Source organism: Ochlerotatus camptorhynchus, unplaced genomic scaffold, assembly GCF_037179485.1.
Source record: "Ochlerotatus camptorhynchus isolate MF236.1 unplaced genomic scaffold, CSIRO-AGI_Acam_v1.1 ptg000213l, whole genome shotgun sequence".
In the NCBI taxonomy this organism is placed as follows: domain Eukaryota; kingdom Metazoa; phylum Arthropoda; class Insecta; order Diptera; family Culicidae; genus Ochlerotatus; species Ochlerotatus camptorhynchus.
Window position 1 is genome coordinate 4,158,691 of NW_027040703.1, and position 13,810 is coordinate 4,172,500.

Below are 13,810 nucleotides of genomic sequence, written 5' to 3' on the forward strand. Positions count from 1 at the left end.
CAAATTTAAACAGCATTTTTTTGTGCTCAACCTGTAAAATTTCTACCTTTTTCAACTCTTATTCCTCTTCGATCCTTGTTTGGACTCTACCCGAGGTAATCCTTCTTGGATATCGATTTGGAAAATTCCTCTTCGATCCTTCTTCAGATTCTTATACTAATCTGATTGGGAGTCGATTTGAATAAAAAACTTACTGCTACCATGGCGCCTAAGCGCAAAAGAAAAGAGAAATCTCTTGATCTCCGTTTGGACGAAATTAATTTGATCTGCTCACGGTTGATGAGAATGATCCATCATCCAGGAAAAAAAATCTAGTAAGCTTTCCCGGCTTAATGCCAAGAAGGGAAGATTCCCCTATTGTGATAACCACTTCCGATTTCCATGCTCTTCGCACGGAACTTTTGAACGTCGTGAAATATAAGTTTACACTGCAAATTGGCCGTCGGCGTGAATGCCGTGTATTAGCTGAAACCTTGGACGGATTCAAATGTCTTCTCAAGTATCTTACTGAGAAGCAAGGTTGCAAAGACTCATTTCAGCTAAAATAATGTTTTTCGGAATAATAAAACCAAAAGATGGTATGATGGCATGTTTTACTTGTAACTTACAAGAAGAGGTTACAAAGTATGCGTTGGAAACATAAAACCTGTAAATTTTGCTTTCTATGAGTCACAATCAGCGATTTGCTGATCGCTGAGTGAGTGAGTGAGTGAGTGAGTGAGTTTGTGAAAAATCGCTGATTGTGACTCTCATGAAGTGAAATAAACAGGTTTAATATGTCAAACACATTCTTTGCAACCTCTTCTTGTATCCTACCAATTCAAAATTTGATCATGGCATCTAATTATTTCATAATTTATAAAAACATTGTTTTAGCTGAAATGAGTCTTTGCAACCTTGCTGAGAAGCAGCACAAATTTTTAACTTACGACACCAAAACTGAAGGTGTGTTCAAGGTTGTCATAAAAGGACTGCCCAGTGGTGAATCCCTGGATCAGATCAAAGATGAACTGGCAAAATTACTTGGAGTTGTGCCACTCCAAGTAATCAAAATGAAAATGAAATCCCGTCCTGGCGATTCGCGCAACGGGATTTCTAATGATTTTTATTTAGTTCACTTCAAGTCTAGTGAACTAAACAACCTTAAGGCCTTAGAAAAAGCTAGCCTTATGCTCCATGTCCGAGTGAAGTGGGAACACTTCAGGAAGACTGGAGGAAATTTCCAAAACCTCACCCAGTGCCGTAAGTGCCAGGGATGGGGTCACGGAACTAAAAATTGCTACATGCCAGCTAAATGCATGAATTATGGTGATTCCTCTCACGCAAAGGACGACTGTCCTGTGAAGAAAAACCCTAAGAAATTTAAATGTTCAGATTGTGGTGAAAACCAAAAATCCAATTTTTGGGAATGTAAGACTCGCAAAGCGATCCTACGATCTCGTTTTAAGCGACAGGTAGGAAACGCTCAACGTTTCCGACCGGGTACAAATTCCTCTGCCGTTAACAACGATCAGTGAGTAAATGGAGCTACCTATGCTGCTATTGCACCGGATAGAAATCAAAATACTAGCCAACGTAATTCTAACGGAAGTTTTGAAGATTTTAACTTAGGAAGCATTACTGCTCCTAAAATGGAATTTTTACAGAAGTCATTTATTGACATGATTACTGATATGCTTAAAGCTAACTCAATTAGGGGAATTTACGTATTCTCGTCAATCTAAGCCGTGTCCGCACTTCTATTAGCATTTTCTCAGCGTCACGCACATATATGACGTGCTTGTTGATTTACATTCATCTGCTGCTTGCTTCTCTATCCATTCCAATCGACAGAATTCTTCAAAACTGTTTGAAAGCGTTTTTACAACGCTCCAAACTTCTCAGGTGAGTGTGACTATTGTCGGCAGCCTCTTTTTCTTCGGCAACCTTCCCATTAGAACTGCGTGTTAACCAGCTGTTCTATTATCGGCAACTTGAAATCAACCCCATTTTAGAGTACGTATGCTTCGTTTGAATAAAAATCTGGCATAACAGGACTGCTCAGACGTACAAATACAATCAGATTGAAGCTGAAAGACTAAATAATCGTTTGGGTGCATTCAGGGAAGTGTGTTGATGGGAAAACATAGTGAAATTAACGTTTAAATTTTGGTTGCCGAAAACAGTCAATGGGTGCCGAAGCCGACATTTACCCTATTTCATTTATAAAAAATTCAAATTATTTCAATTATAGAAATTTTCGTCTTAATGGAGCCTGTGGTGGCGTTACCATCATTTTTCATAGACGAATCAAACATGAAATTCTTTCTTCATTTGAAACCAAAGTTTTTGAAACTTTGGCAGTTTCTGTTGAAACAAAATTTGGACAACTTACGTTTATAGTTGCCTATTTGCCATTCCAATGCGTAGGCCAGCAACAGAATTTTCTCAAGGGTGACCTTCAGAAACTTACCCGTCATAGGTCTAAGTTCTTCATTATTGGTGATTTAATTGCAAAACACCGCTCATGGAATAATGCTCAAAGCAATTCCAATGGTAATATTCTGTTTGATGATTGTTCTGCAGTTTATTACACTATTCTATATCCAAACAGCCCAACATGCTTTTCTTCAGCAAGAAATCCCTCAACTATTGATTTGGTCTTAACTGATTCATGTCAACTTTGTAGCCAATTGGTTACCCATGCTGACTTCGGTTCTGATCACCTTCCAGTAACTTTTGAAATATCCCAAGAAATAATTTGTAATCCCAACAGCTCTACTTTCAATTACCATAGAGCTGATTGGGAGCAATATCGAACATTTATGGAATATAACTTCGATCCAAACATTCCTTTGCAAACCAAAGATGAAATTAATTATGCTCTTGAATCTCTGACTACTTGTATAGTTGAAGCAAGAGCTGCCTCAGTACCAAAATGCGAGGTTAAATTCGATTCAATTATAATAGACGACGATTTTCAGCTCTTGATCGGTCTTAAAAATGTCTGTAGGAGACAATATCAAAGAACACGCGATCCTGCCATGAAAGTTATTTGGCGGGATTTTCAAAAACAAATTTAAAAGCGATTCTCTGAGGGACAAAACTTTTGAAAATAATGTTTCTAAATTAGACCCGAGTTCCAAACGCTTTGGGAAACTCACAAACATTTTGAAAAAAAAAACCTCAAAAACCTATTCCAGCGTTTAAAGAAGGTGTTAAAATTTTGATCATAAATTTGGAAAAAGCTCAGAAACTTGCTAACCAATTCAAGAGTTCCCATAATTTCGGTTTGAGTCTTACTAGTCCTATTGAGAATCAGGTTGCTCGGGATTATCTGAATATTTTCCTATACTTGCTATCGATCTTCACAAAATAACAAACGTAAGAAGTGCATAACAAACTATTCTGGTTCCTCTTATAATAGGGTTTAGATCTTATTTTACTCGCTCTTTGCCTCTATTTATCGAGCGGTTTTTTTTTTTTCACAAAATGGAATGTTTTCACTTCAGATGAAATCTAAATTTATTTACCTTTCCGTACGTGCCGTGAAATTTGCTAAAGAGAAACAAATTGTTGATATATTGTTGAAAATCTAACACTGCTTCTTGACCCCAAACTCGGCCTACGGATTCTAAATTAGGCCTAATGCATTCAAACGCCATTGAATTCACTTATGAGAAAAATGGGTTTAAACATTCATATAACGCGTTCTCACCCAGGTAACAAATTGATGCTTAACAAGTGTTCTTTCAACGATTTTAATTCAGGCTTAGTTTGAATAATTGTTGTACATAGACCACTTTAACCTTTGTTCAGCTTTTAAACATCTAAATCTGGTGATTTTATTCAGCCCAAAGCTTAACAGCAATCTACATTATAAGCTTTTCAAGGCATTTACCAACAGTTTAGCCTTAATTTTTTTTATTAAAAAAAATATAATGGAAGACCGCTTCATATCTTATATTTTTATGAGACTGCTTTAGAATGTAGCTGACTAATTGGATTTACATGTTTATATTGTTACTATATGTCTAAAAATTACCTTTACATTTCGGGATTCGAACCGGTAGTCGCTGATTCAAAGGCGTCAACTATACCCACTCGACCACATAAGCATATGCATTTGAGGCAGAAGGTATGATCATTAACATGAAGCACGTCAAAATTAAGTTGAATAATAGCAACCGAAAGAGTATTATACAGCAATGCAGAATTGTAAACAATAAATTGTGACAGTAAACAGTAAAACGCGATGTATTTCGATGCTATTTTAGTGCTATTATTGAATTCTATTTTTGAAATGCGGTATGAAAATTAAGTGCAATATAAAGTGGTGAACAGACAAAACACAGGAAAATTAATGTTAATACTTCCGACGTTGTCGCAGTCCACTTCTAGGTGGAGCTATTCTTAAAAAGCTTCTCTTCCTTGTCAATTGTCTCTACTGCTGGTGCTGCTTGGGATTAGAAAGGTAGGCAGTGAATTTAAAATAACTAAAATGTCAGAAATGCAGTAATTGAGACTGACAACATTTAACAATATTGTGCAATAAATTCATATTATTCTGCTGGTTTGTGGAGTCTTGTTCGGTTTTTATATCAGCTAACTTACTGAGGTTGAATTATGGGGATACAATTTGCTTCATGCACTACTCATCAACTGTATATTCAGTAGGCTGGGACACGGATATATGAAAAAAATCTCCTTCCAGTATGATTTCCGGGGTTCTCCTGGGTCCTAGAATAACTGTGTTAAATTTCAGGTCGGCAAACTCAGCGAGGATAAAGTTCCCGTCAGAGCAACTAACATCAGGAACCATTCGACCCTTTCGGACTTTATTACTGAGGCTTCAAGTGAGTTTTTTACTGTATTGAACATCTCCACCGATTTTCTCGGTGAAAATCCTTAACATTGGGATTTAAATCAAGATTATCTGAGAGGTAAGTAAATATAACAAATCATCAAGATCAAAGTCATTTTTTGTTAATTTATCTTGTTCATGAATATGTATTCACTGTTACCAACCGAAAGAGAGTGACATATTTTCATAAACATTGTTTCGATTTTGAACAAAAAAAGTGCTTCAAAATTATTGAAAGTGACGGCGGTTCTTTTCTACTTAACAGCGCAGCGAGTTCAGGCTCTTGGAGTGGTGAATGGTGTGGCGGAAAGGGCCGTAAAGCTTGTTTCCGACCTCAACAACTTGGTAACCAAGAATCCCGAACAACATGAATACCTACTGTAAGTTGTGGAGTACCACCGAAAAATGAAGCCGATGAAAGATTGAAGTCTGAGCAGCAGCACATTGACTGATAAGGTTTCAATAAATTGTGCGCCAAAGCAAATACACTCTTGTGAAAAATCACGCTTGTTTCCAAATTACCCCCGTGAAACATAATTGTTTTACTATACCGGAGACCTGTGTAAAGTTTCATCAAAATCTAAGATTCTTTGCGCATGATATCGGCTTTCCTCCATGCTGAGTGAACCCCCACACAACGTGACTGCCTCGCGCAGACAGCAGCAGGCGGCAGCTGGCAGTGCTGCTAGAAAAAAAGAATAATGAGCAGTTCGTTTGGTTAGCAATCAGTAATGGCTAAATAACTTTTTCCACAAGCGTCGGATCGCTTTGCGGTCTTCTAAGAAAAATTTGGTTTATTTTTCGAGGATAATGGGTGACCTCACCAGATTTTTATTTGAAAAAGTAAGTTTTTCCATAGAAAATCCTATGTAAAATTAAAACCGCTGGCACTAAAATATAGTTCCACCGAACGACCTGAAATTTTACACAGTTATTTTAGGACCCTGAAGGCCCCCGTAAATCATACTGGATCTGGAATTTGAATTTTGTCCCACCCTAATATTCAGCCTGGTGTTAATCAGCTTCGTACACCTTAAATCAACCAAAGATCAACTTTTGTTCTTACAATTTAGCTTGAATTGTTACTTGGGCAGTGACTTAGTTTGGCAGCTTTTGAACTAAAGGATCGTACCAAACGCATAATTGACTTGTTAACTCTGAACCAATGGATTTAATTGATGTTTTCTGCTCGATAGGCCCAAAATGAACGATTAGGCTGAGGTAGTGCTCTACCCTATGATTGCCCTATTTCTGGTATCGTGAAGTGGTGTCAAGGCAAATTTAGAGCTGGTAAATAACAGATATTTTAGCTTTGTGCGGAGCGCGTACCTCAAATCCCTGTGCCTTTTTTTCCAATAACGCCCATAATTGTGGTATAGCAATGTATGACTGCATGTACACACAATTCAGTTCCTCTTAAATGACAATTTAACAGCTGCTCATAGAACAGCCTGAAGATCCCGGAATGCAATTTTCCAGAAATTAATAGATCTGCAATGGTTTTCCCTTAATTCTAGAAATTGCCCTGAAGCGTATGGCACTGCAGCTAAAATACTCCCGCATTTTAGTGATGTTCATGAAACTTTTTTGAAGTCCTTAAAGTTTCCCTGAAGTTCGCGGGTATTCCCTAACGTTTTTGGAGTTTTCTTAACGTTCTCTAAACTTCTGTGAAGTTCTTGAAGTTTTCCTAAAACGTCTTAACTTATCTGGAGTAATTTGTACTTCCTTGAAATTTCCGGGACTTTCTAAAGGTTCCCACTATTTTCCTGAACTTAGATCGAAATAATTAATGTAGTTCTTAGATCTTCAATGAAGTACTCGAAATGTTTATGAAGTTCATGAAACTGCTCTTGAATAATCAATCCTAATACTTCAACATCTTAAAACTCAGAGTTGGTTGGAAATGCTAACATGAAGCTTTAGTGTGATAATATATTAGCTAGATAATGATCTTTAGAAGAGGGTAGGTGGATAGTTCCGTTAGAGTACGGCAATATGGCTTAGGCAAAATATGTGCGTCTGACTTTAAAAACTGTCGCATTAATGGCGCTTCGCTCATTTTCAACTTCTATTCAATTTTTATACTGCCGTACTCTAAAAGAACTATCCACCTACCCTCTTCTAAAGATCATTCTCTAGCTAATAAATTATCACACTAAAGCTTCATGTTAGCATTTCCAACCAACTCTGAAAATCGCTAACTTCGCGTATGAAGTAACATAAAAACACTTTGAATGGATCTTAAAACTGCCTCAAAATTTTAAACTTTCTTGATTATTTAACGTGCTTTCATTAGTACAGCACAAAAGATCTCTAGACTTCCCTGAGATTTTTAAATCCCTGCAATTTCCCGTAATTATTCCAATAACCGTTATTAGTTCTGAAAGCTTTTTGAAACTCGTGGAACTTACCCGAAAATATTTTATTTTACCTGAACTTTTCTGGACTGGAGACCTTCATGGAGCCTTCACAAATAATGCTTAGAATTTAACGTTTAAAAATTTACTAACAACTGTAAATACATCCTCTATACTGACGTTGAATCTAACTCATATTTGAGTTTCGTATACTTAAATTCGCAAAAACGTGCATCAGTCATAGACTGAGTAAATTTTTACTCAAATTTAGGGTGTCCCAGAAAGTATAAACACAATTTCAACTAATCGCCATTTCTACCCCGATGAAGTTTATCAGCTGTTCATCGATGTGTGTTGTTGTTTACTTATTGTTCAACAAGTTTGTGTGCGCAAAGTGTTTTTTTCTTCACAAAATCATCAAAATGCGAGGCATTTCCTCGCAAAAGAGCAAACAGATCGTGCACAAATGGTGCTCTATTCCCAACCTAGCAGTAAAGAAGTTGGTTAAAATGGAGGAAGTAAGGGCCCACGCACATTAGATCCGGATCGGACGCATTGCGGCAAAGTGACAACTAAATCTATTGTCTAACTGTCAAATTTACGTCAACGCAACGCAAACTGATCTAATGTGGGTGGCTCTTAAGTATCGTTATCGGGAAGGTCGGTGAGGAAGTTACCTTAGAGGACACACCGAAATCTGGCCGTACCGGTGTACCGAAAACTGGACCAGAAGTTCACCCAAGCTTTTGTCAATAAGAAAAGTACCTCTGTTCAAGATTTGGCCAAAACCCTGAGAACATCGAAGAGTAACGTCCAACGTGCCGAGGCAAGAAACGGGCTGAAAACGTTCAAGAAGCAGAAGAAGCCAAAATGGAGTCAAAAACGAGACGCATCCGCTCGGAAGCTACACACTTAGAAATAACTAAGTTTACACTTGACGGAATCCATCTTTGACATAAAAGATGAGACGTAAACATGGCATATAATCAGGGTTACTTCCACTCACTTGCTATAAAAAAAAATGTTTTTCAGAATTATGAAATCATGAGATGGTATACTGATGATTAGTACTTGTAAGTTACAAGATGAGAACGTGAAGTATGTGTTTGACACATAAAATCTGTCAATATTGCTTTCAGTGCGTCACAATCAACAATTTTACGACTCGTGAGTGCTCACTCTGAGTGAACGCTCACGAATTATAAGATCGCTTATTGTGACGCTCTGAAAGCAAAATTGACAGGTTTTATGAGTCAAACACATACTTTAAACCCTCTTCTCGTTACTTACAAGTACAGCATATCATTATATCATCTAATGATTGCATAATTCTGAAAAATATGTTTTTATAGCAAGTGAGTGGATGCAACCCTGCATATAATATCAAGTGCTCCGAGACTGAAAAGTTCGTTGCTCGACGAAAAGTACGTTTGATTGAGCTATATTTCGCGTCTGTTATGACTCAAATTTATGCCAAAATTGACGCTCGTATATGTCACTCTCACAGCACCTAAATTTACACTAATTTTTCTAAGTGTGTATATGATACCTTGCTGTGTTTAAATTAGGCATGTTTTATCATGCACGATGAAACATACGTTCAATTTGACTAGAAGACGCTTCCGGGTGACCAATACTACACAGTCCGTGATGGTTAGGAAGATGACGATGCTGATAAGTCAATTTCTACCGATTTTTTTTTAAGAAGACCATGGCAAGCCATTTGTGACGAAGGAGACGATAAACACTGTAATTTACGTTCGTGAGTGTTTGAACCGGCGTCTGCGGCCCATGATCCGTCAACATGATGGCCCAGTACCATTTTGGTGATTTGGTGTCAATGCACTACTCGAAAGACATGATAGCTTGGTACAAAGCAAGCAATGTGCAATACGAGCCAAAAGAGATGAATCCTCCGAATTGTCCGGAGGCCTTTTCCAAGGAATATCTACGGAACTTAAAGTCTAGTGAATTCAAACGAAGTATTTGAAAATGACTGGACAAAAGTAGTCAAAATTATTTAATGGGCAGCTTCAGATCAAAAGTTTGCTCCATGGCATCCGGAGGCGAACCAGCCTCAGGCTGAAAGCCTCCCTAATAAAGTAACCTTAACTCAACTCTCCTTGGCATACGATTAAAGGAACTGCGGATTATTTCCATCCAATTAAAAGAGAATACTATAGAGAACATATATATAAAATAAAAATTTGAGTTCATCAACATAACGTTGTTTTATTCCAATAATAAACTGTGCTTATACTTTCTGGAACACCTTATATGAGTAAATGTCACTCACATTTGACTGACATTTACTCAAACGAACCCTCAAAGCGGCAAGTATTGAAGTTGTGTCATGTAGTGTTGCCAAGTTATTTCAAGACAAATCTGGTATACTGAACCAAAACATCATCCTGGCATCGAATGATTATTGCCTCACTCAAGCCCTATAACTATTATCAGATGGTTTTGAGATGAGCGTCATTCAATTTATCATCTGTTGGAATATGAACAAATCAAATGACAATCATCCATATAATGAATGATTTAAGATCAATTTGCGAAAACCAAAGTAGACATAAATCAAACATAAAATCATAGGAATTGTATTATTTTCAACTAATTATAACATGAAATTATATGATCGATGATCGGATGAAAATCAGGTGCACAACGTCAAGTCCTATTTTACAATTGATTTATGATTATATTATTTACAAGTTGTGATCGAAAGTGAGCTGGGTCCTTGGGAGACGAATTGAGGTAGCGCCAACTGAGTAGCAAAGATGTTGTTATACAGCAGATTGATATTGGCTTTGTATACCTCTCGGGAGTTGCCAACGATGTCATTACAGGAGCGATTGGTCTGGATCTTGGGAAACGTATCCGTAGGTTGCTATGGGGCCTGGGAAATAATGGGAAAACTTCAATAGTCTCATCGTGCATGTGTATCTGGAAGGAAACTTATTTTGTGGCCTCGTTAGTAAATTGGTCGACTACGACTATCTGGATGATCCAGTAGCGCTGACAGTTCTGAATGCTGACATTCTTGAACATTAAATGTATGTGGGTTAGCATATTGATACGAATACTTACATCTGAGCATTTCAATTCTGTTAAGACCTTCGAAAATATATAACAACTTTGCACTCAAGCTTTCACATAACGTGTGTTGCCATTTTTCATCGGTTATAAAAGATTTTATAGTTGAAATCGAATGATTTTAGTTATGGGACTATTTCCAATGATATTCCATTCGCATACTGAATTGAAAATCATTATATCTAACATATTTATTGGTTTCGAAATACATACAAAAACATGTCAATATTCACTCACCAATCAAAAGAGCATCGCATGTTTCCGAATAGCAAATCATCCGACTGATTTTGTCACACGGTTTCCAGAAATATTGAAATTGGATGCAACTGAATGATGTTTCATTCTATAAATGGAGGGTGATTTGGTTCAGTGTAATAAGCTGCAACAATCTTTCAACATCGCAAACATCAATAACATACCAAATTTATGAATGTCTTACCATTCCCTTTATTGAATGAATTTGAGTCAAGCCTTATCATTTTCGATTTATAAGTTTTTGAAAAAAAAACTTAAAAATTAGACGTTTTCAAAGAGTTGTCCTGACTCAATCTGATATACCATTTATACACAGAGGTTATGTCTAGACGAGGATATGAAAAGGGTCAGTGTGCCAAATGAAAATAGTTACTAAACGTCACATACTGAAGCAAATTTTATAGTTGCACAGCATTAAAATGGTTCCGAATCGGATCCAAATCATCTAACCCTACCAAAGTTTGAACTCATTTAGTTGACAACTGATTTAGCACAACTGATTTTGTTCATAAATAAAATGATAGATAGTTGCGAACAACTTCAGTGCATTTTGTATATTACTATCAGTCACAGTAAACTAAACAACATCAACTATTTGATAACTAACTCTTGTAAAAGTGCACCACGCATGCTCATGTGATTTATCCACAGCAACATCATGTATCATATTTCAACAGGCTTTCCAGGTTCGTCTCTTATTGTTGCAAACGCACTCATTGAAATCTCCATTTCAATTACCTATGACGATGTTTCGATATTTTGAAGTCGTGCTACTCAACCGCAGACCATTCCACTCCATGGAAAATTGCGCCGCAGTCTCTTCAATATTCATTCATAAATTCATAAAACAAATGCACCAGGTGACACGCAAATTTATTTGCAATTGTCGATCAGTGCAGTAGATTACGCCCGCTGAATGACTAATGAGGCATGGTTTTGATTTTGGTAGCAGTTTCAAACTGGGTGCTTTTGCAATGAGTGCTGCAAACCATAAGGAACTGAAGAAGACAGTTAATTAATTGTATAACACGGTAGTGAAAAAAGTACGCCGCAATGCGTACTGATACGGGTCGTAGGTAGGTAGGATTTCTCACAGTTGTAAAACCCCACCGTCGCGTCGCCTGCAATGCATCGTTGTTACGAGGTCAACATAGGCAGATTTCCTCAAATCGATCGATTATGTCTTCAGGGTTGGTTTCGATCTTAATTGGCAAGCGCGATGTGAAGGTGATGCAAGGTGCGAGCCATTATGCGTGGAAGATAACGAACGTACACATGTGTTGTTTAAGAGCGAACGAAGCGTTTAAGAGTGAAAAAGTGAAATCAACCGATTAAAGACCGATTAAATTCAACACCCGCTGGATGCAATGAGGTGGTGGGAGACAAAGATCGAAAACGGAAACTGTTTCCTCAGTGTCAATAAATCGTGAGAGGTTAATTCTGATTCACCTTTCTTTCCGCGTGGCGTTCGCCGGGTCTGGCCGAGGCTTATTCGTTTAAGGTTAGACGGGAAAGGTTTTGTTTCGTTTAATTGCGGGAGCTTGCAAGAAGCAAAGATTCGTAACATGCACGGCTCATGGTTTACGAGATCGTTGCACTCTTGCTCAGGTTGGCCGATAGCAGAAGTGCAAGGCCTTTGGCGTTGATGTTTTTTGTTGTTATTGTTTACCATACTGTGTGGTAGGTAGCGGGGCAGTTGTTGAACGTGATCATCATTTTGTTTACGTGTAGGAGAACATGTTGTGGAGTTTAGACAGGAATGTTGTTTGTTTGCACAATGTGCACTTTCAGTTGAGAAAATTGATTGATTCATGATAGTTTGCACAGTTAAATTAACCACAGCTGGTTTTGTAGCATATTGAAAATTTGAAGTTAATCTGTGGAGAATGTGCGAAGAGCTGCGCTTTATGATGATGATGATGATGATGGTCCCACCTCTTACCCCTACAAAGGTTTGAGCTGGACGATTTATCTTTAAGATAATTAAATATAACATTTTAACCAGGTTAGCAAACAAAATCGAACTGGTTTCAGTTACAGATCTGTATATAAATTCCCTCTAGAGTTTACAGGTTGCTTCACAGCGATAAAAATGTGGGAAAGCTCAGGTGTCCACCTCTTAGATCGCCTTTTTGTCAACCTAAAATATTCATAAGTATTTCAAGCAATCAAGAAAGCATCCTATTACACTTGCAACCCCGCAATCTGATGATATTAATATTTTTCAGCAATGTCAGGAATGCTCACGAACCCCCGACATTTGCCAGAAAACTTACTACTAACTCAAGGTATCTTCCAAATTAGCTTCAAAATTGCATTTTTTTTTATCAAATGTTAAATTCAGTCCTCTATATCCGTAACACGCGTGCGAGGTGCATACCTTTGAAGACTACTTTTTTTTTTAAATTAATCTACTACTATTAAATCAAATATTAAAAATCCATCTTCACCATCGTGGCGAACAAAAATAGTTTTTTCAGTGCTACAATAATGATTAAAAAGCTGTTATGACAGCTATCCAGACAAAATAATCCGTAATAGATAACTTCGTCAAGATACATAATTTGTCAATTGATAAAAAAAAATCACTAGATAAGTGTTCAAATGACAGATTTAACGTGTGAAATGCAGTGTGTTTTAAATTTTGTAAGTGTTTGCTGAACGTTTGATATGTCTAGGCATCGAATTGAAAACATTTATTCCTTTAAAATATAATGAATTTTGTGAAGCACAAGTCATGAAATGTGGTGTTCTTATTTCAACCGCGTTTCTAGTATTAAATCTATGAAAGTCACTTCCTCTTTCAATTCGATCACACAAATATCGAGGCAGCAAACCTATAACTACTTTAAAAATGAACACCATACTCAAATATACAATTCTTTGCTTCACCGACAACCATTGTAAGGCGTCTAGCATCAAAGTTGAGGAAGTGAATCTATTACATCTCAAAATCAAACGCAAGCGCTATAATCTCGATATTTGTGTTGCATTGGCCAGAAATAAAATGGAAGGGCAAAAGTCTAGATGAGCAGAGAACCCCGAGAATCCCGAACGCAATCAATAACGTACAGTAACGTACCACGAAAAGGTGATCTACCTACGTTACGGGGCTTCTCTTGCGTTACTAATTCAGCTGCAAACACATTCCTTGATTCGTGTGCCATTCTGGATGCTAGATGAGAACCTCCTGTATCATACTATGTGGCAAAAATAGCGCAAAATCTGTTTATATAGCTGTGGCTATCAAAAGAGA